Below are 21,876 nucleotides of genomic sequence, written 5' to 3'. Positions count from 1 at the left end.
AATAAGACACACATATCTCAGTGTCTGTACTGAAAGTGTTCAGAATAAATTACATATATTATAACTAAAAGGAAATGATTTTCTATTACAACACTTTAGCTCCCTCTAATAAAAGTACAAATGGCTATAGTTTGTTGGGCACATCAGGTGCTAGAAGGATCCAAGTGTTTAATAAACATTATGCATAAGCAGAGGAAGAAACACAGCGTAGGTTGGTATATGAGGGATTTGAAACCAGACTTCAGAGCCCATGTGTTTGACTTGTGTGCCATACTGTATTCTATTCCATTATTGGGATTTATGTAGTGCTAACTACCATATGAGTTGCTTTGTTCTAACTGCTTGGGTTCTTTCTTTGCTACCTTTGGTCCTCTAGCCTCTCTAAAACCTGTTCAAATTGAAAATGAAAATTCAAGCTGTGATGTACCACCTATCAACAAACTGGAAGGAGTTAAAAATATCCTTGTCCTGGTTGCAAAATACCCCCCATGTATTGTAAGAACAATTTCAGCAAGCCAGAAATGGCAAAAATGAAAAGTGAAAATCTTCCATAATCCCATCTGCTGGGGGTAATCATTATTAATAACTAGCATTTATCCTTTATTGGCTTTTTCTTTACACATTTTTATTTTAATTTTTTTTTTTTACAAAATGGAATGATTCAATATGATAGGAAAATTTTCTCTTAATAATATAGATGGATTATTTTCTATGGCAGTGCATATAACTATTTCTTTCAACAGCTATAAAATATCCCTTGTATGAAAGAAATGTAAGGGATTTTGAAAGGCTACTCTGAAAAAGGGATGATAGGTGACACATGGACAGTAAAGTTGATAACCCCTGTTGGGTACCAGCAACAGAGGCACCATACTGTCCATTTGTCTCTCCACAGGCTACTATAACTTACTGGGAATGGGAAGATACAAATCAATTAATACTCTTAAAAATTTAAGAGTTACAGGAAGTGGCTGGGGCTGTAACTTGGTGATAGGGCATTTACCTTGCCTGTGAAGCACTAGGTTAGATCCCCAGTACCCCATATGAATAAATGAATAAAAAATTTGTCATGACAAAGACAATTAAAAAAGAGTTACAAGAAAACTTTTAAAATAAGCTACTCAGTCATAATTAAGAGGTAAGAGGATGACTGAATTCTTTCACATGTCTTCAGGGCTTTGAAGCTCTGGTCTTTGAAACCCTTTGGAATCTCTTTCTTCATCTCCAGTAGGCACTGTTCAGAGTTTGAGGAACATCATTTTCATGGCAGTACAACCTTTTAATTTCTCTTAATTTGTTCCTGATTTTGCAAGATGGCCACCACTAGGTTTTATTTTGATCTGTAAATTTTCAATGATTGTCAATGTTTCTTTGTTTTTTCCTTGGTCCTGGGCAGTTGTCACTAGCAGAGCTCCTGTCGACCTTATCAGGTGTGGTATTTATGACTGTTGCAACAGAAAATTGATAGGAGAATATCTGGGAGAAGGGTTAGCTAAGAATTAGTAGAATATTGACAGCTATTATTGGGTGGCTGTCAAAATAACTGTGCTTTCTTTTCTGGCATGTATCATTCCTGGGAATAAAATAATCCAAGAATGATAAGCTCTCAATTACCATCTGTTGGTTTATGATGCTGCTTGCCTTGTTCTACTTAACACTGGACACTGACCTAACTTGGCACTTGGCAAAATTTAAAGGAAGATAAGGTGATCATAGGGTGTAAAGTATAACTGACTGCTTGCAGAGAGATAGGCTAAAGGCCATTCGTGTCACTTTATCAGGATTTGTTTGTCTTTTCCTTCCCTCTTTATCTCAGGGAGCCAGCATCATAGTGTTATTAGTTTCAAGAAGTAACTTTAATAGGGGTGAGAGAGGGTGAGCTTTCAGGGTTGGGGTCATGTGCTATCTTTTATCTTAATTAAGAAGGTAAAATTTGGGTCCAGAGGTGCAGCTCGGTGATGGAGCATTTTCTAGCATGCATGAGACCCTGGGTTGCATCACCAGTACTGAAAAAACAAATAAAAGAAAGAATGGTAAGATTCTGGTTGCTTGGTGATCATGAATGACATTTCATTATCTTTCAAATTACATGCTAAGCATCCAGCTTGTAACATATATATCACACTGTGCCTTTTGGTCTGTATCCCTTTTTAAGATAAACCTCTCCCGCCAGCTCTGCTGTGACAGAGACCCTACCTTCGTGGCTTGGGTTGATTAGACTAAGAGTAGGCTACCTGACCTTTGACAGCCCATCCATCACCTGGATCAATCAATATGGGCTTGACAAGAGCAACTGAGCCATGTGTGCTCCTTTCCTAGGAAATTAGAATTGGGAGTGTAATAGGCTAAATAAGGCAGTTTGCAACAGAGACAAGAGCCAAAAGATGATGTGGAGGCAAGTGGTCCTGATGGACTGTGTTCAAGCTGGTGCTGTGAGGATACAGATATCATGAATAAAGAGAAGGAGCTGGATAGGGAAGTATAGACAGACTATTCTCCACAACCACAACACACCCAGGAGCAGCAATCCTGTTCTGAGGCCCAGCTTTACCCTACCTAGGACATCCATGGGATACCTGTATTCTTAACTACCAGCCTCCCTTTTTCTTGAGTTGGCTTTAATAGGACTGGGTTTTCTTGGAATGAAAAAGACCAGCTCTAGGCCCCAGCTTTTACCATTGTAGATGTCTGGGTTGAGCCAACAACAGTAGTTGGTTAACTGTAAAGGTTAAATTATGTGCTGAACACTTTTCTAGGTATTATAGGGAAGAGTGGAAAAACACAAGATACCTGATTATTTCTCTGATGCTTGGTGCTGACGCCATGCGCTTCAAGTTCGTGTTCCTGGCAAAACAGTGTGAATGAAAAGAGGCAGGGATCCTGACTGTTCATTTATCACCTCACAGCTCTCAACCAGCAGGGGGTCTTCTTTATCCTATTTAACCTCTCAGCCCAGTATTTGCCTTTCATTTGTTCCCCTTTCCAGTCAAGTCCTGATTATTTACGATTTAGAGAAAAGCATTAATGTGAATAATAGAAGGCTGCTCCACCTTGGCCTCTCTTCCTGGCCACCACAGAGCATCAAGCCCCAGAGATGGAAACAACTAGAAGGAGAGGTAAGAAGGCTGAAACACATTGGTGTGAGGTCAGGCAAATTAACATTGTTCCTTCTCTCATTTTGATTCCTTTCTTCTACTTCCTGTTCCGTGTTCTTTTCCTGGTACCTATAGGAGACTGCTGTGCTGGTAATGCCAATTTATCTGATAATAGTCAAAGTATAGCATTTGGTTTTTGAAACAAAAAACATATTTGGGGACAAGTTGTCTAGAATGCTATTTTCTTTCATCTATTGTATCGCTCCTTCTTATTGACTCGGTTTAATGTTGGGCTCTTAGCAACTATTCTCTTTTCAGGATTTGGGGTCAGCTGGGTAAAATATCCACAGTAATGTTTCTCCAAGTGTGGTTCTTGACCCACTTGCCTCATAGTCACTGTGGGCACTTAATTTATTTTTTATTTTTATTTTTATTATTTTTATTTATTTTTTTAAAAAATTTTTGGCACTTAATTTAAAATGCTGTACCCCAAACCTATTAAACCCAGATATTGGGAAAAAGGGAGAGGAATTGAGGTGGGAATCTGAATTTTAACTCACTCCTCTTGAGGTGATATTTATGCACACTTTATGAATAATTACTGTATAGAAGACCTGAGAAGTATTTGGTAGGTAGTTCTGGGAAATTACTAATGTTTCTGGGGCACCCATTATTAGTAGAACAAGTGAGTGAGTGGGGAGAAAAAAGAGGGATGTTCCAAGGTGTTAAAAGGGGTTTTCTAAATGCACATACATAAGTACTTTTTATTGGAAGGAAGGCAAAGAAGAATAGAGATGCCACCATGCAGAATTAGATGACTCTTAGCATTCATATCTTTGTTGAGTTAATGCCTGGATAATTAAGAGTTGATTGGGCAGGGACATAGGAAAATTTTGTGTACATTAGACTTGGCTTGCATCCATGTTTCTTTCTAAAGAGAACACCCTTTTCTCCATTTTTGGCATTGTTTTTATTTAGAGTGAAAATAGCCAGTCATCCCTAACATATTTGAGGTTTTGTGGTAATTTAAGTCTGTAACAGGCACTGCATAATGTCATTCAATGGTTGTACCTAAATATAACCCTACTAATTAAAATGGGGATATTGTGTTTATTTTAAGAGATTGGTTATAGTGTTCTGTCTTTTTTTCAAACACTGTCTCTATGGAGTAAAGCAAGATCCTGTGTTTCATTGCTTTCCAGGCATTCCCAACAACTGTTGAATGGATTTTGTTCCAAAAGTTTCTTTGGAAGTCTATTTAGAATTCAGATTGCATTTTCCCATGGACACAATATTCTGCTTGTGGGTCAGGTTCCCAGAGCAGCTGGCAAAAGTCTATTTAATCAGAAGTGGATAAGAAGGGATAGTTCTGTAGCTCCTAACCAGAATTCCTGAAAGTAATTTTAATGGGGAAAAGCATCAGGGTGTAGATCTGTGATCTTAGGCTACATCCCAGCTTTATTCTCTGACCACAATTATAGGGATTTACTCTGGGAGAGAGCAATTAAGACTTCTTCACAAGATCTCCTAGGCTTTGTGTGGTCTGTTTTCTGCTCACTTCTCCAGTATCACTTCTTAACCATATTTCCTTTGGCACTCTGGCTTATCCAGGCAGAAGGAACTACTTTGTGTTCCCCGAATGTGCCTTTGTAACCTCTAGGCCATTTAAGCCTGTACTCATGTTTTCTCCTTTGCCTGGAACTTTCTCCCCCCACCCTCCAGCCCCCCTTAACTAGCATCTGTGTTTTAGGCTTTCAAAACTCTGGTCACAGATTTTGCTATAGTGTGATTTAGATGCTTTATGTCATTTCTCCTAGACTGAACACTCCAAAAAAAAAAAAAAAGGGCAAAGATGTCTCCTTTACCTGTTGCAGGTATTCCTAGCACTTAGCATAAACTATATGGTAGGTGAATGAGTGATCTAGTCCAGGGTTCTCAACCTTTTTTTTTTGTAGCTGCTGCAGACATGATGGATGATCTTTATGTGCTCAGTTGACTAAGCTGAGTTCTGCATCAATAAGAAGATAATATTTAAGTTATGCAGAATTTCTAACTGATAGATCTGTAATTCAAGCCTTTTCTCTCTGACTCCCAAAGACATAGCAATGCAAGTGAGAAAGGGTATCATTGTCATACAAATGAATATATATGCAAATAAATTGCAAACCTTAGGACCTTATTATTTACAATGCATTAACTTGCGTCACTTCTCACCTGATGAAATATAACCAAGATCTGCTGTACCATGCCGAGAACTCCCAATCTGGCATAACCCTCTTCTTTCTCAGATGTGGTCTCTGAAATTTCAAGAGGGCAGAGTTTTTTTTTTTTTTTTTGCTTCTGTTTTTGTTTTGTTTTATCTTTTTGTTCAAGTCCATACTTCAGTTAGCAGCTATTCGAGCTATTCGGGGGTTATAATAACCTAGGGCTTCTGACTCCAGATAATTGCGTTTCCTTCCAGAGCCATACATTCCATAATTCAAGTCTAAATACATTGGAACAACTTATTCTTTTCTGGGTATTTGAGACTGTCTCCAATCACTTGACCAAGGCCACTACTGGTGGAATACAGGGGACAACAGGAGAATGAAGTAATGCATAAAGTGCCTTCTATAATTTAGGTTTTGTTCATTTAATGCTGGGCCTGGAGGAGAGCTAAAGGAGTATAGCTTACCCAAGGCACTGCTTATAGAATTTACACATGACAGATGGCTTTTCATTATTCTAGGATTTCACATGTGTAGAGTGTAGAACATAACTGAATGCTCAGTGGGTATTTCTTGATTGTGCAATTTGCTAAAATCCCTCTGCTAGTATGTTAGTAACACTGTTTTAAATTTTCTAAACCATTTGGCATTTAATAAGCATGTGGTTTGATAAATGGTGTTATTATTCATTTAAGTAGTGGCAATAGTTTTATGCAGTTCTGGCAGGGCTAGGAGGAGGCTTTAGATCATTTGGTTTGTAGCCTGGCCTCGCTATTGAAAATTACACATGATAGGTTAAGTATGCTTAATCCAAAAATATGAAATGTTTGAAATCCATAATTTTCTGAAGGCTGACTTGATCCTCAAAAAGTTTGAGATTTAGTACTTTTTTTGGCAACATGTGTACCCGAATTGGAACAATACAAAGAAGATTATCAAGGTCAATATACAAGGATGACACACAAACTAAGTGTTCCATTTTAGAAATATATTTTCTAAAGAACTGGAAGAGAGGAGTTTGAGGTATACTAAGAGAAAGAGATGATAGTATCTGAGAAGATGGACATGTTAATTACCCTGATTTGACCATTACATATTGGTTACATGTATTGAATTATCAGTACCCTGTAAATACATACAATTAGAATAATTTTGAATGGGGAAAAATGATTGTATAACACCAGGAAAAAGTTGCATATTATGGAGAATTTTGAAATTCTGCTTTTGAGTTTTCAAATTAGGAATGCTCAAGCAGTAAAGTTCATACAGTTATTCCAAAATTTGAAAAACTTAAATCTGAAACACTTTCTAGTGCACAGCATTTTGCATGTGGTGTATCCATCCTGGACCTTGAATACCTATTGCCTTCTCATTGTGGTTCTTGGGGAGTTTCTCCTGCTCAGAATAGACTCTGCAAGAACAGTGATTTACATACAGCCTAATGGATCACCTTAGAGTTAAAAGGCATTCAGGAGAAAGACCCATGTGATGAGAGGAAATATCAGTAGATCAAGAAGAAGGAGAAAGTGGTTTTCTGGGTGTAAGCCTGGGACTGATGAGGATTGGGTTCTTGTGGTAGGTTTGTGGCTGGCGGAGGGGATGGCGTAGCTCTCAGTACTCCACCTGGCTTCTAGTAGGATATGCTCCAAGACTCTCACCTCAGGCTGTTTTTTTCTTTTGTACTGAAGAAAACACTTTGCAGGTGACTAATTTAAAAGATCATAAGCACAAAGTGAACCTGAAAGGCTTGTGAGAACAAGCACCCTTCTACCAGGCCATGTAAAGTTCTCAGAGGCTGGTGGGCAACATTATCATTATACCTCTTTTTAAAAAATCATATATATATATATATATATATATATATATATATATAGAGAGAGAGAGAGAGAGAGAGAGAGAGAGAGAGAGAGAGAGACAGAGAGAGAGAGAGACAGACAGAGAGAGAGAGTTGTAGATGGACACAATATCTTTATTTTGTTTATTTATCTTTTTGTGGTGCTGAGGATCGAACCCAGTGCCTCAAATGTGTGAGGCAAGTGCTCTACTACTGAGCTACAACCCCAGCCCCTCGTTACACCTCTTAAAGGTAATATATATCTTTGTATTCCTTCAAGCCACCAATGGTTTGCTCCATCACAGATCTGCTTGTAATATCCCTTCTTTAATGTCACTCTGAATAAACTTCCATCTGTCTGGGTTAAGGGAACAGTGTCAGTGTAACAGGGCTGTTCCCAAATTCATGCATTTCCTTTCCCCTTGTGATAGCCAAACCACCAAACTCTGGGCCATTTGCATCTGTCTCAATTTGTCTTCATAACGTGGCAAAATGTGTTATGGTGTTAGGTACAATTTGAAACTTCCTGGAGTGAAGCAAATGTGAAAAATGCTAAAATTTGAAGCAGTTTTCAGAAAAGAGCCCCTTCTGATACAAAGGCTTTTTTTCCTTTCCTTTCCTTTCTTCTTTCTTTCTTTTTTTTTTTTTTTGTCCATTTATGCCTCATCGCATTTTGTCCAATTTGAGCTCATTGCTCACTGAATTTTCCTTTTGATGTCTGCTTTCTAGAATAGTCCCTGCCTAGGAAAAAAAAGAAAAGAAAGAAAAAGGCGAACTCCAATGCTTTCAATTTGCAGCATCCCCAGCCCTTTCATCCATCTGGGAGCTTCCCTGGTTGGGAACAAGACCCAAACTCCAGGGTCGGAGCACAGATGAGGAAGAACCCTTTTGAAAAATCCAAGCACATGTGGATTTCATGTTTCATTGTCATCCCACTTTGCAATTGGGTCAGGTACATGTGGGGGAAGAGACAGCAGGCTTGGAAGAAAAAAAATGTGTTTACAACCTCCCCCCAAAGCAAACATTCCCATTTTTTCATAGATTCCATTGAGAAGAAATCAGGTTTTTAAAGGTTTAGTTTGCTAATTTTGAGTTGCTTTCAGCTTGTAGGGCATCTGTGTCAAGATACCCAGTTTGAGAGCTGAAGCAGGAATTTGATGTGCTAACATTTCATTTTTCAGTGACTGCTTGCAGAACTCTATACTTTTTCCTCTGGCTTCGAATCATAGAAGACCTATCTCTTTTGTGCTCCCAGCTTGTTGTCTTGGTTACAGACTTCGTTGGCCTGCCTTTCTTTGGGGGAATATACTGTTTAAAGAAGAATTTTAAAAATAGTGACTGAGGCCTCTTTCTCTAAGGGGTACAGGGTATTAAGCAGTGTGTGGAACAGCAATTTGCAAACCTGATTATACATTCAAATCACCTGGGATACTTTGAAATACTGAGGCCTCAAGCCCGAGTATATGAGTAAGGATTTTGAGGCATGAGTCTCAGGATTTGGTATTTTTTTAAAAATAAATAAACTCCCTAGGTGCATTCAGGATTTCTAAATCACTGAGTTTTATAGCAAAGCCAAGTAGCTGGGTTCTGGACTATTTGAGACAGGTAGGGGAAATATGAAAACATTTTCCATACCTTAGTTTTACCTGCCCATAAAGCTTGGCAATGTAAAGAGGCTCAGTGTGATCCCTGTCATTACTGGTGCATACAAAAGAGTTGCCTTCTCTTCAGAAAATATCTAGTTCCCCAGCTGGCATGGCATCTGGGCTGTAACAGTGGCTTGAGGCAGTGTCAGGGATTAAAATAAATCTTTCCAGTTACTTGAAGACGGATTATCTGTGTGGAGCAATAGCAGTCTCTCTCTCTCCTGCATAGTTTGTTCAGAACTTTACAGAGTTTTGAACCCCCTCCAACTTTCAGCCAACTTCCTTCTCATGTCCTAGGTGATCAGTAAAATCAAACTCTGGGTTTTGGAGGGTGAAGCTGCCTTTTAATGGTGTTTTTCTAACATAAAGGCAGTACGTGCTCATTATCCAAAAATGAAAACATTATAGGAATATGACCCATAGCAAATAAAAATCCCCTATAAGCTGCTCTCCCAGAGGTAACCACTGGAAGTTGTTTCCCCCTGAGATTTTTTTCCCCAGCAAATGCTAAACATTTCATATTTTATGCTGAAAATGAGATATCTATCAGTATGTACTTTTTAAAATTGGTGCACTATATGCTTTTTTCCTTGATAATCATCTTTTCCATGTTAGCATGTACATATCAACTTCATTCTTAAGAATCCCTCAGTTTTTAGGATTTTAATCACATGTGGGCACCATCCCCTTCCCCTTCCCTCCAGTAATTCACTTTCTTTCTTTTTTTTTTTTTTTTTTGAGAGAGAGAGAGAGAGAGAGAGAGAGAGAGAGAGAGAGAGAGAACTTTTTTAATATTTATTGTTTTTAGTTTTCGGCAGACACAACATCTTTGTATGTGGTGCTGAGGATCGAACCCGGGCCACATGCATGCCAGGCGAGTGTGCTACTGCTTGAGCCACATCCACAGCCCTCCAGTAATTCACTTTCTTATGGAAAGTCTCTAATTTTGTTTGTTTCAGCTTCAAATAGAGCAGACCCATCTTATTGGGTCTATTTATATTTGATTGTATATATTTTATAAACAACATGAAAGGAAGAGTGGCATGTATGATTCTCTCTGATCCCTAACCCCAAGTCTACTAGTTCTTCTCCCTGTAAATCACCATTACCAGTTTCTTGAAAATCTTGAGTGGTACCCTGTGGATAAATAAAGCAGCTCCTTTAAAGTGCTTTTTGTTAGGTAACCAAGTATATCCATGCAGCATATAGATACCTGTGTGTCTCATTTGTTCATTCAGCAAGCGTCCTGTATGTTCCAGTGACTGTGTTATATTCTGGACCTACAGTAAGGAGCAGCACTCAGCCACATGCTCCAGGAGCTTACAGTCAGTGGGGAAGATCAACATTTAAAAAAAACACAGCTACATATAAATGAGAACTAGTAGTGCATGCTGTGAAAGAAAAGAACAGAGTTTACCTGCTGCTTTTCCAAATTAGTAAATGGCAGAATCTCCTTCCCTAATTTTTTAATACAGAGGTGTGGATGGGAGATCGGCCACGAAGACCCAGAAGCAAAGATTTTTTTCTTGCCAGAAGTTTTCACTGTTTTGTTCCCCACCAGATTTTCATCTTACAAAAGGGCCTGTGGAGAGATAGGGTAAGTCGCTTCCCAGCTTCATCATTGTTGATCGCGTACTCCAGATGGTGAGCAGCATGAAGACAGGAATTGTATCCTGCATCTCTGTGTGTACCTAGAACCCTGTAAGAATGAACTGATGCAGGTACTGTGTAGTAGCTGCGTTTTGGGCAGTCTCATTTTATACCTTAGCAGTTCTGCAAATAGCATGCATTCATATTCCTGTTTTAAAAGATGAGAAGACTGAGCCCTAAACAGACGTAAAAAAACCTGTCTTCTTTCAAAGTACACCTATCCCACGCTGTTCCTCACCCACTCTCAGAATGCTCACCAATTTTCATCATAGTTATACAGCTAGCTGATCTGTGCCAGATGCCTGCAAACATTAGCTGGCCCACGTGACTATGACCCTGACACAGTTGGTCGCCTTCCTGCAGGGAACTGGATACCATCCCTCCCTCTCACGAGTTGGTGTAGGCTGTGTTACTTCAGAGTTTTCATGAAGAGTTTCAAGGCAACCAGGTCATCCTGTTCTAAATATTTTTCTGGGATGGAGGTCAAGGCAGCAGCATGATCCTCTCTTAAATGGGTCAGAGGAAGAGGACTCCTGTGGCTCCCCCAAAGCTCAAGCCTTTTCATGCTCACTGTGTCCTCTTCCCTTCTCTTCCAGCTTGTTTCCTGGGTGGGGCTCTGGCCAGGGAGCAGGGGCACACTGGCCCATGTGTCCTGGAGAGCTTTTCTGTGTCAGACACCACAGTAGGCACTATGGGAAGGGTGGAGAGAGGGAACTCAGCAAATGACAAATTATCCTATAGTGAAGAAGAGGCAGTACTGTCTGTAAAAATGATCATTAGAATCACAGTTCTGGCTTACTTATTTGTGTGGAACCAAGGCCAAGTTATTTAACCTTTGTATATATAGCTCACTTTCTGCATTTGTAAATTGTAGTGATAATATCACTTACATGATAGTATTTGTATGGGGAATATATGAAACAACACATGTAAGATGCTGACTGCAGTGCTCGGCCCACAGTAAGTATTCAATAAAGAAAAGTTGCTAGACCCTGTGGCACACACCTATGATTCCAACAACTCAGGAGGCTGAGACTGGAGGATTGCAAGTTCAAAGCCAGCCTTAGCAACTTAACAAGGCTCTGAGCAACTTCGTGAGACCCTGCTGAAAAAAAAAAATTAAAAGGGCTAGGGATGAGACTCAGTGGTTATATGCCTGTGGGTTCAACCCTGGTATCAAAAAAAAAAAAAAAAAAGGCTGCTGCCAATTGTTGTTATTATTCAGAAGAATCAGAGAGGAATCAATAGGAGTGAGTAATAGGGGGGGGGGGTGAAAATGACCAAAATATATTATATGCATGTACAAATATGCAACAGTGAAACCTATTAGTCTGTATAATTAATATGCACTAATAAAAAAGAAAAAAATATGGTAGTTCCCTTCATACACAGTTTTCCTTTCCACTATTTGTTGTCATCAGTCAATTATAGCCCAAAAATATGAAATGGAAAATTCCAGAAATAAGTGAGTCTTAAATATATTAAGTCATGTACCATTCTGCGTAGCATGGTGAAATTGTATCTTGTTTTGCTCTGTCCCATCCCAGTTTCAAATCATTGCTTTCTCCAGCATATCTATACCATATATGCTGTCTACCCATTAGTTACTTAGTAGTTATCTTAATTGTCAGCTTGAATGTAGCAGAATTGTGCCTGTGTTGGGGGGATCATATTCATATAACTTTTATTATGCATTAATAAAAATTTTTATTAAAATATAACTTTTATTAAAATATGATACAGTACATGTTCTATTGTTATTTTTTATTGTCCTTCTCATCTCTTTCTGTGCCTAAATTATAAATTAAACTTTATCATAGATATGTATGTATATATGTATAGGAAAAACACATAGTGTATATAGGAGTTGGCACAATTGCACAGTTAGACCTCCACTAGGGGTTGTGGAATGTATTCCTTCCAGACAGCGGGGCAGGGCAGCTATACATATAGTACCAGCAAGTACCAATGGTGTTCAGAAAAGGAAGAGTGGGTTTGGGTGGGTTATGCAAGGAAGATCTAGAGTGGGTGGGAAGAAGTGAAATGAAATATGCTTGATAGAGCAAATAGAAACTGGGAGGCTAAACTCAACTAGAGTAGAGACAAAAAGAAGAAAGGAACCTAATGTCTGATGTGTTCTGACTATCACCAGCTGTCCTCTCATCATGACTCATATCCCCAGCCCTTCATGGTTCAGTTTTGGAGAGTCCTGTGTTACAGTTGGTATGTTGGAGGTGCTTGGGAGAGGGGAATGAATTGACTGCTCTGGCAGAGCTCGAGGGCATCTGAGCTTTGGTAGAGTTGGCATGGGCCTAACTCTGCAATTTGGTTCACAGGCTCAAAGCCAAGTTTTTATCAGCTTACCCAGGGGGGTTGATTTCTAATGGTCTGAGTCACAATCCCAGGCTTTATATAAGTCATATTGATAAAGTACAATGCCAATTGATAGATTGATAATGAGAGTGAGACCTATATAGAAACAGTAACACTTGTGTCTCTTAGCCCTTTCTGATATCCAGATTCCTGAAGTCACTTCAACAGGGTTTGTTGGATAATCTAAAATCAGAATCTAATGGAGTCGAAGGGTCTTGTGAGAGTCCATGTAGGGATTGGTAGGCCAAGGAGAACTGTCCCTTTTTGCTTGTTCATACATGTTTGTAGTATGACCAGAATATATGTCCTTTTCTTTGCAGATAAAAGCACATCAATAACAATTTTCTCCTAGATGTTCCTGTTTTCTTTTTTCTCTTTACACAGGGTCTCGCTCTGTTTCCTGGACTGGCCTCAGCCTTTCAAGTATCTTGGATTATAGGTGTGCACCCCTGAACCCTGCTGATATTCCTGTTTTTTTCAAATTCCATGCAAAAACTGTGTGATCTGACCATGTTATTGTCTTGAGTTTCTTTTTCATCTTCTTGATAAGATTTGGAAATTGCCTATTTCTCAACAACAATATAGTTTATAGTGCTTGTCTGAGTGCATTATTATTATTATTATTATTATTATTTTGCCTTTGTTCCCAAATTCTAGGTATGTTTCCAAGCAGGGCTGCCACGAACGGTTATGCACTGCACAACCCTAGGAGAGGGTGCCATTCACATAGACTATAATTGAATGGCGCCACTAGGGTTGTGCAGTGCACAACCTACACAGCTATACTCGGCAGCCCTGACATAGTGTAATCTTCTTTCTTCATCAAGGATGGGGTTTTGGGAGGAATAGAGAGTGGCAGTTTGGAACTGTTTTCAGGGACTTAGTAAGGGGGATAAAACAGTGAAATGCTGTGAATCAGGAAAAGAAGAAAGAAGTACAATTATGCTTTGGAAGGTTTATTCTCTGGCAGAGGCAGCCATTGTGTGGGAGAAACTACTTACCTTTCTTCTTTCCATAAGCAATGTTAGAGAACCTACTATGTAAGGGTTGAAGAACAGAGAACAGTTTGTACAGGAGGAAGCATTTGAACTGGGCCTTGTAATAGAAGCAGGATATAAACCTTTGAGGATGAATTGGGTGGAGAGAATCCTAGGGGGTAAATAGTGGGAGGAAAGACAGAGGTAGGAACTGTATAGGGTATGGGTAATGGTGAAAAATTGATCTTGGCTTGATAGAAGGTCAGGTCAAAGGGAGTAGTGAGCAGTAATGCTTATTGGGGATTAAATGATGATGAAGGAGGAAGGGGTGACTTGAATACCACATCAAGGAGCTTGATTTTTTTTTCCTCTAGGCAATGAGGAGCATTCCAAAGTTGTGGATTTTTAAAAACAACTTTATAGATATAATTCACACACCGTACAACTCACACGTTTAAAGTTTAGAATTGAATGGTTTTTAGTATATTCATAGGAATGTACAGCCATCATCATAGTCAGCTTTAGAAATTTTCATTACCCTAGGAAGAACCTATATTATCATTTGCTATCACCCTCACGGCCTCTTCTTCCTTTACCCCCAACCCTAAACTCTGGCTAATGTACTTCATACAAACTCAATAGATTTTGATCCTTGGACATTTCATAAGTATAGAATCCTATGTGATATTTTTTGAGTGCTTTTTCTTACTATAATGTTTTTAAGGATCACTCATATACTATAAATCAGTACTTCACTCCTCTTAGCAGGCAAATAATATTTGGTGTGGATATATGGCACATTTTGTATGTTTATTTGTCCATTGATGAGCATTTGAGTTGTTTCTTCCTTGCAGCTATTAAGAATAATGTGCTATGAACATCTATTTATGAGTTTTTGGGTGAATGTAGGCTTTCATTTCTCATGGGTATAGAAATGGAATCTTTGGGTCATATGATAACTATGTTTAACCTGCCAGGGAACTGCCAGGCTGTTTTCTAAAGTGGCAACATCATTTTACATCCCCACTGACAGTGTGGGAGGGTTCTAGTTTCTCTACACCCTCTTGAACATTTGTAATTGTCCCTTTAATTTTAACCATGCTAGTGGGTGTAAAGTGTTATCTCATTGTAGATTTGATTGGCATTTCCCTGATGACTAATGATATCGAACATCTTTTCATGTACTTATTGGTCATTTGTATATTTTCTTTGGAAAATGTTTATTCATATCCTTAGCCCACTTTTTAGTTGAGTTATTTGTCTTTTTACAGTTGAACTTGAAGAACTACTTATTTATTCTGGATCAGATCATTATCAGATGCATGATTTATTAAATTATTTCTCCCAGTCTTTGGGTCATCTTTTTACTTTCCTAATAATGTCCTTTGAAGCACAAAATATTTTAATTTTGATGAAGTTGACTTCATGCTTTCTTTTTTTTTACTTGTGTTTTTGATGTCATGATAGAATCAATGGTCAAATCTGAGATCAGGAAGATTTATTCCTATTTTTATAGCTTTATAATTTTTGCTGTTACATTTAGGTCTTTGATTTTTCGATTAACTTTTGTCTGTGGTTGTAAGGTAGGGATCCAGCTTCTTTCTTTGCATGTGGATAATAATAACTAGCACCATTTGTTGAAGAGACTATTTGTTTCAACCATTGAATGGTATTGCCCCCTTGTTGATAATCAGTCATATAGGTTTATTTCTGTCCTTTCTTTGTGTGGTGTGTGTGTGTGTGTGTGTGTGTATGTGTATGTGTGTATATGGACACAATACCTTTATTTATTTATTTATTTTTATGTGGCACTGAAGATAGAACTCAGTGCCTCACACATGCTAAACAAGTGCTCTACCACTGATCCACAACCCCAGCTCTGGACTTTCAATTCTATTCCATAGTCTGTATACGTATCCTATGCTAGTGTTGCACTGTATTACTGTTGCTTGTGGTAAGTTTTGAGAACAGGTAGTATTCTTATTTTCAGGCTCTTTTCAGCTATTTGGGATTCTTTGCATTTCCACGTGAATTTTCAAATCAGCTTGTCAGTTTCTACAGTCACTGGGATTCTGATAAGGACTGCAATAAATCTGTCACCTGAAAATTTTAAGAATGAGCATAACATGATCAGGGTGCTATTTTAAGACTAGGAACCTGGCAATAGTATATGAACTAGACTAAAGGGGGAGAGAGATGTCAGAGAGCTGGAGGTCAGATAGGGAACTGCTGTAGTAGTTTAATAAAATGATAGGGGCTGAATTAGGAAAACACTGAAGTTAGATTTGAGATATACTGAAGTAGCAAGATGATAGGACAGGGACTGACTACATGTGGGAGGTTGAGAAAGATGGAGGTATCGAAGATAGCTCTAAGATTTGAAGATAGGCTTGGTGATTGACAATACCTTTTTTAAACTTTGTTTTGTAAATGATTTTGACAGAGAGTTGTAAAGATAATACAGATAGTTCTTATATATCTTGCATCCAGGTTCCCCTAATGTTAACATCTTATATATAGTACAGTTGTCAAAACCATTAATGTTGGTGTAGTGCCATTAAATAAACTACATACTCTATTCACATCCCACCAGTGTTTCCACTAATGTTCTTTTTCTCTTCCAGCATCCAGTCCAGGGGCCCATGTTGCATTAAACTTTTCTCTTAGTGTCATCTAATCCATGACAGTTTCCTTACTCTTTTTCATAACCTTTATAATTTTGAAGAGTTCTCTTCAGTTTCTTTGTGGAATGTCTTCAGTTTTGGCTTGTGTGATATTTTATTCATGAATAGATTAAGATTATACAGTTTGATTAAAATCATCATGGAAATGATGCACTGTTCTAGATATCATATCATGGTGTACATGATGACATGTGTTATTCCTTTGATACTAAACCCAGTCGCTTGCTTAGGGTAGTATCTCAGGTTTCAAACACCACTGCAAAATTTCTGTTTTTCTGTTTCTAATTAGCCAGTATCTTACATACAAAATTGATAATACTTTCATTACTAATTACAGCATCTATCAGCGGTTCTTGCCTGCAAGTTATTTCTGCAGTGTTTGCCTTTTGGTGACTTTGATTTCCTTCTTCCTTTTACCCTTCTCAGTTGGAGTTCTACTCAATGGAGGAGGTTCCTCTCCTCTCCCATTATGAGGAGCAATAGATAGGGAAGAAGTTAGGGAAAGAAGATGACAAGTTCAGATTTAGTCATGCCAGATCTAAAGTCCAAAGTGACACCTACTTGGAAATGTCCAGAAAGCACTTCATACCTGCATAGAATCAACAGTTGAGGCTTTGATACTACAGCTAAGCACTAATATTTATTTTAGTGCAGAAATGTGGGAATTGAGGTTCAAGTGAAAACCAAGACATAGTGAGGGATAAAACGGGCACGGCGTCTGGAGGCCACAATGTTGAGGGCTTCAATTACCCTGTAAAGGGTTTTGGACTTTGTTCAGTAGTTTACCAATGGCAATTTAAGATTTGTCAGGAGAGAAAAATTGGGAATGAGATCCTGGCTCTGAGTGCGACTATAACATTGTGTGTAACAAGAGTGAGTCATCTAATGTCCCAAATTAAATGAAATCTCAAAACCCAGTGAGTACTTCAGTTGCTGGAGAAAAGAGATTTGGTGTCTCTTATTAGAAAAGGCCTAGGGGGTAAATAGTGGGAGGAAAGACAGAGGTAGGAACTGTATAGGGTATGGGTAATGGTGAAAAATTGATCTTGGCTTGATAGAAGGTCAGGTCAAAGGGAGTAGTGAGCAGTAATGCTTATTGGGGATTAAATGATGATGAAGGAGGAAGGGGTGACTTGAATATCACAGTGGTATGGATTAAGGATATATATTTGCCTTCAACTTTATAGATATAATTCACACACCGTACAGCTCACACGTTTAAAGTTTAGAATGTACAGCCATCATCATAGTCATACAAACTCAATAGATTTTGATCCTTGCATAATGAAAATTCCAAGTCTACAATCCTTATCCCAAACTAGGAAGGACAGATATATTTAAAAAATCAGAATCAAATTATTATTTTTATGGTAGAATATTTGACATATATTTTCAGGGGGCCCTGAAACAGCACTCTACAATCAACTATATTATCATTTGCTATCACCCACAGTGCTAATGAGTGGCAGAGTCAGCACGTGAATCCCCGTCTGTCCTGATTCTAAAGCCTGTGTTCATAACCAGTTAGCAACACTGCCTGTGGTTGGCCAACTCCATTCCTTCCTAAGGTGTAATTCAAGCAGGTTCAATCTACTCTGCAAAGTAGGAACTCTTTACTTTCCTTAATCTAAATCCTTAAGGGTGCATGGAAATGGAAGGAGACCCTCAATGTTATATAAAATTACATATAAGAGGTTGTGAGGGGAATGGGGAAAAAAACAAGGAGAGAAATGAATTACAGTAGATGGGGTAGAGAGAGAAGATGGGAGGGGAGGGGAGGGGGGATAGTAGAGGATAGGAAAGGCAGCAGAATACAACAGACACTAGTATGGCAATATGTAAATCAATGGAAGTGTAACTGATGTGATTCTGCAATCTGTATATGGGGTAAAAATGGGAGTTCATAACCCACTTGAATCAAAGTGTGAAATATGTCAAGAACCATGTAATGTTTTGAACAACCAACAATAAAAAATTAAAGGAAAAAATAAATAAATCCTTAAGGAAAGCTTCTTTGTAAGCTTCTTACACTGACAAAAGTGGTAAATTCTCAGAAAGAGGTAAACTAAGGGAGGTACTGGATTACTGAAGACCAGCATTTAACCATGGAGTTTAGGGAATATTTCCTGGAGGAAGTGCTTAATTTTGCATTTGAAAGGTAAATAAGAATTAGCGATAAGAGGGAAAGGCAGGAAGGCCATTGTGGAATCATGAACCAGAACTCACAATGATACTGTGTCTTGATGTTGGAGATTTAAATTTTAAAATTAAAATTAGGAAAACAATAGGTGACTCTATAATCCTGGGGTTGTAAAATTTTCAAATTGTGATATCAAAGACCTAAGCCAAATGGAAAGGAAATGACAAATATATCTGATTACATAAAGACAAAAAAGTTCTCTACATAAAGAAAAAAACTACCATAAGCAGAGCTATGACAGTGACAACTTGGGAAAAATGTTTGCTAAATGTCATAAGTCTGTATTAAATGTTATTCGTATGTAAATAACTCTTACAACTCAGTAAGCAATGAACATATCAATTGAATTGTAGACAAAGTGTACAGATGGTCACATCCCAAAAGAAAAAATATGCCTGGCCAATAAACACGTTAGAAAACAGTTTAATATTTCTGGTAATCTGAGACATGCAAATTAAAACAATAAACTCTGTGTATGTTTTGCCTTGAAAAGTTGTAATTAACACTTTAAATTACCTGTTAGCCAGTTTGCAGCAGAAGACACATTCTCATTTGTTCCTGGAGGGAGTATCAATTCAAGTAACTTTTCTAGTATGAACTTTAGCATGATAGGGCCAAAGGCCTTAAAACAATATACAGCCATGTCCTTGGGTTCCACATCCAGGGATTCAGTCAATTGCTGAGGGAATATATACAAAGAACATAATTGTGTCTGTATTTAACATATATAGATGTTTTCTTGTCATTATCCTCTAATTATATAGCATTTACATTATATTATATTAGGTATTATAAATAATCTAGGAAGAATTTAAATATGCAGGAGGATGAGCATAGGTAAATACTGATAGGTACATACTATTTCATTTTGTAGAATGGACTTGAGTATACTTTCATTTTGATATTTACAGGGATCTTGAAGCAAATCCCCCACAGATACCAAGAGACAATAGTATTTCATTTGAAGAACAGTAAAGTCTCCTGTGAATGTGGACTAAGGAGATAGTATAGGAACTAAAAATGTAGACCTAACTTACATGTGCAAAAGGAAGATATTGGTTAGATAAATTGTTGCATATCCATATAATTGAATAAAATGAAGCTATCAGAAATGAGGTCATAGAAGCATATTGATAAACATGAAGTACATTCAGGATGCAGTTTGGCATCATGCATAAGACTGCCATGCTGGGAAAATAGGTGGAACCGGGAACAAAGAAGGCCTTGTCTGCTGCACATAGGATCCTGAGCTTTTTCTGTAGGTACTGGTAAGCCATGGAAGGATTTAAAATGGCAGATCAAAGCCATTTTAGACAGATCCTTGTAGCAGTGTGCCTGGAGGTTGGAGACTAGTGAAGATATTATTGTAGTGGTCCTGAGGGAGATGATGTGGGCCCAAACATCTGAACATTAGGGGAAAAGAGCCTTAGGACAGATTTTGGGCAGCCCAAGGAATTAATCTTTCTTTTGGAGGGTAAGGTCATATGTACTTGTCTTTAGGAACACCCAGATAACTGAGTGCCCACATAGGAGGTAGAATAGAAGTACTGGTGCTAAAAGGACTGAGCCTGAGGAGGTTGTGGGCTAGGCTAAATAATACTCTTCTTTAGATGTCACTTTATTTACTTTTCATTTAGTTCCTTCATGTCCCTTCACTGCTTAACCTGGCTAACCCCACATTGAGGATGATCTGTGCTTACTGGGCCCTCTTTCCAATTACATTTCTCCTAGTACCAGCACTTCCTCCTCTGAACAAAAGCTTTCTTATTTAGATACTATGAAAATTGTGGTATGTTCAGTCTGGTGTTGGGATAATGAACAAGCTTATGGGAAACTGAACAATGATGACAGTGAACTCATATGACTGGGGACAATAATAGCAAGCAGGAAAAATGAAGGCTGAGAGGTTGGGTAGGAGAGGTGAAAACCTAGAGCCATAGCAGTTCAGAGGTGGAGGATTAACTGAGACAGCATCTGGTGGCTAGATTGGGTGCTTAGGAACTAGCTGCATTCACAGGTTTTGAGGCAGGAGAACCTCAGAGACTATGAGGACCTTTCCTGGAGAAACTAAAGGAGTATGGTATTGAATGGAACCTGTGGAATTTTCTGGGGGAAAATCAGCCCAAAAGACTTAAGTTTCATAAGGATTTAAGAATTACAAGCACCCACAAGACTGGGGTATGAGGCAGATTGGCATGATAATGAGCCTGCTTTTGCCGAATGCTGAACTCTGAAATTCATCTGCATAAATGTGACTTGCTGTCTTGTTCAGTTTGTATTTGGGGATGTCTTAGAGTGTAGAGTGTAGATCTTGGGAACTGTCTGGTGGCATAGGCTTGAGTCATTGGGGTGAGTCCCTGAGCCCCATGTGGTCAAGGGACTGGGGTAGAGTCTAAAAAATAATAAGCCCTGGCCTGGTCTGTCAGACGTTAGGTGGAAAGGGCATTAAACTTGAAGTTAGGATATAGAGGGATATCATCCGAAGGTTTGTTAGAACTCTCCCTCAGTGTCTTCATTTGTAACATGGGGTTTAATAATACAGCCCTGCCTACCTACCAGGCAATGGGGAAGTGGCAGTTCTTTGTAAGCTCCCTGCTCATGCCCTTTAATTCATGGGCTGAGCTGGACAGATTTTAGCATGAATATAGAGTAGCTAGTTGGAGCTGGGATAGGCTCAGAGTCATGCTCATCTTCCTTGTTTGCACCTAAAAGTGCCCTCTCTTCCTACTTTATTGTATCTCAAGGGATAGTTTAGTTTTCTGTCTTCTAGTCTCAAATGCATGCTACTAAAATTTGGAGGTGATTAGAAACCAACCAAGGAAGAAGGCAGGGATAATCAGGCAAGGGCTGGGGTACTTTGGGCTTCTAAATTAAAATGTTATTTTCACAAGGCTCCGTTGGCCAATAGTGGCTATAGATGTGACCCTAGCATGATAGAGCCAAGAGGTTCAATGTCACAAATTTTGAAGTTGCTAAAGGAAGTCTTAAGATCACTGAAAATAGAATATGATGATTTTGGGGTTCTTTTTCAGATCCACTCTTCTATATCTGATTTAAAGATCATACTCTTCATCTTGGTGATGGGAATAAACAGGCAATGAAGAAAGGCCAAAGTGCTGATTAGAATGACTTGGGCACATGAAAGTAACTACTGGAAACCTCATTTAGAAGCAAGACTAGATTAGCTGCCTCTAAAGAAGTTAGCTCTGT

The 21,876-nt window shown here is 38.5% G+C and overlaps 1 protein-coding gene and 1 non-coding gene across 7 annotated transcripts in view; both read left to right on the top strand.

The window, feature by feature from the left end:
• Positions 1-21,876, top strand: part of Tmem164 (transmembrane protein 164) — a 161,953-nt gene that overhangs the window by 42,445 nt on the left and 97,632 nt on the right. The window lies entirely within an intron of this gene.
• LOC113188495 (U6 spliceosomal RNA) lies at positions 6,188-6,292 on the top strand. The gene has a single exon (XR_003301549.2). It is a non-coding gene; the product is annotated as a U6 spliceosomal RNA (small nuclear RNA).

The sequence above is a fragment of the Urocitellus parryii genome, chromosome X, assembly GCF_045843805.1.
Source record: "Urocitellus parryii isolate mUroPar1 chromosome X, mUroPar1.hap1, whole genome shotgun sequence".
In the NCBI taxonomy this organism is placed as follows: domain Eukaryota; kingdom Metazoa; phylum Chordata; class Mammalia; order Rodentia; family Sciuridae; genus Urocitellus; species Urocitellus parryii.
This window is presented reverse-complemented; position numbering and strand designations above follow the sequence as displayed.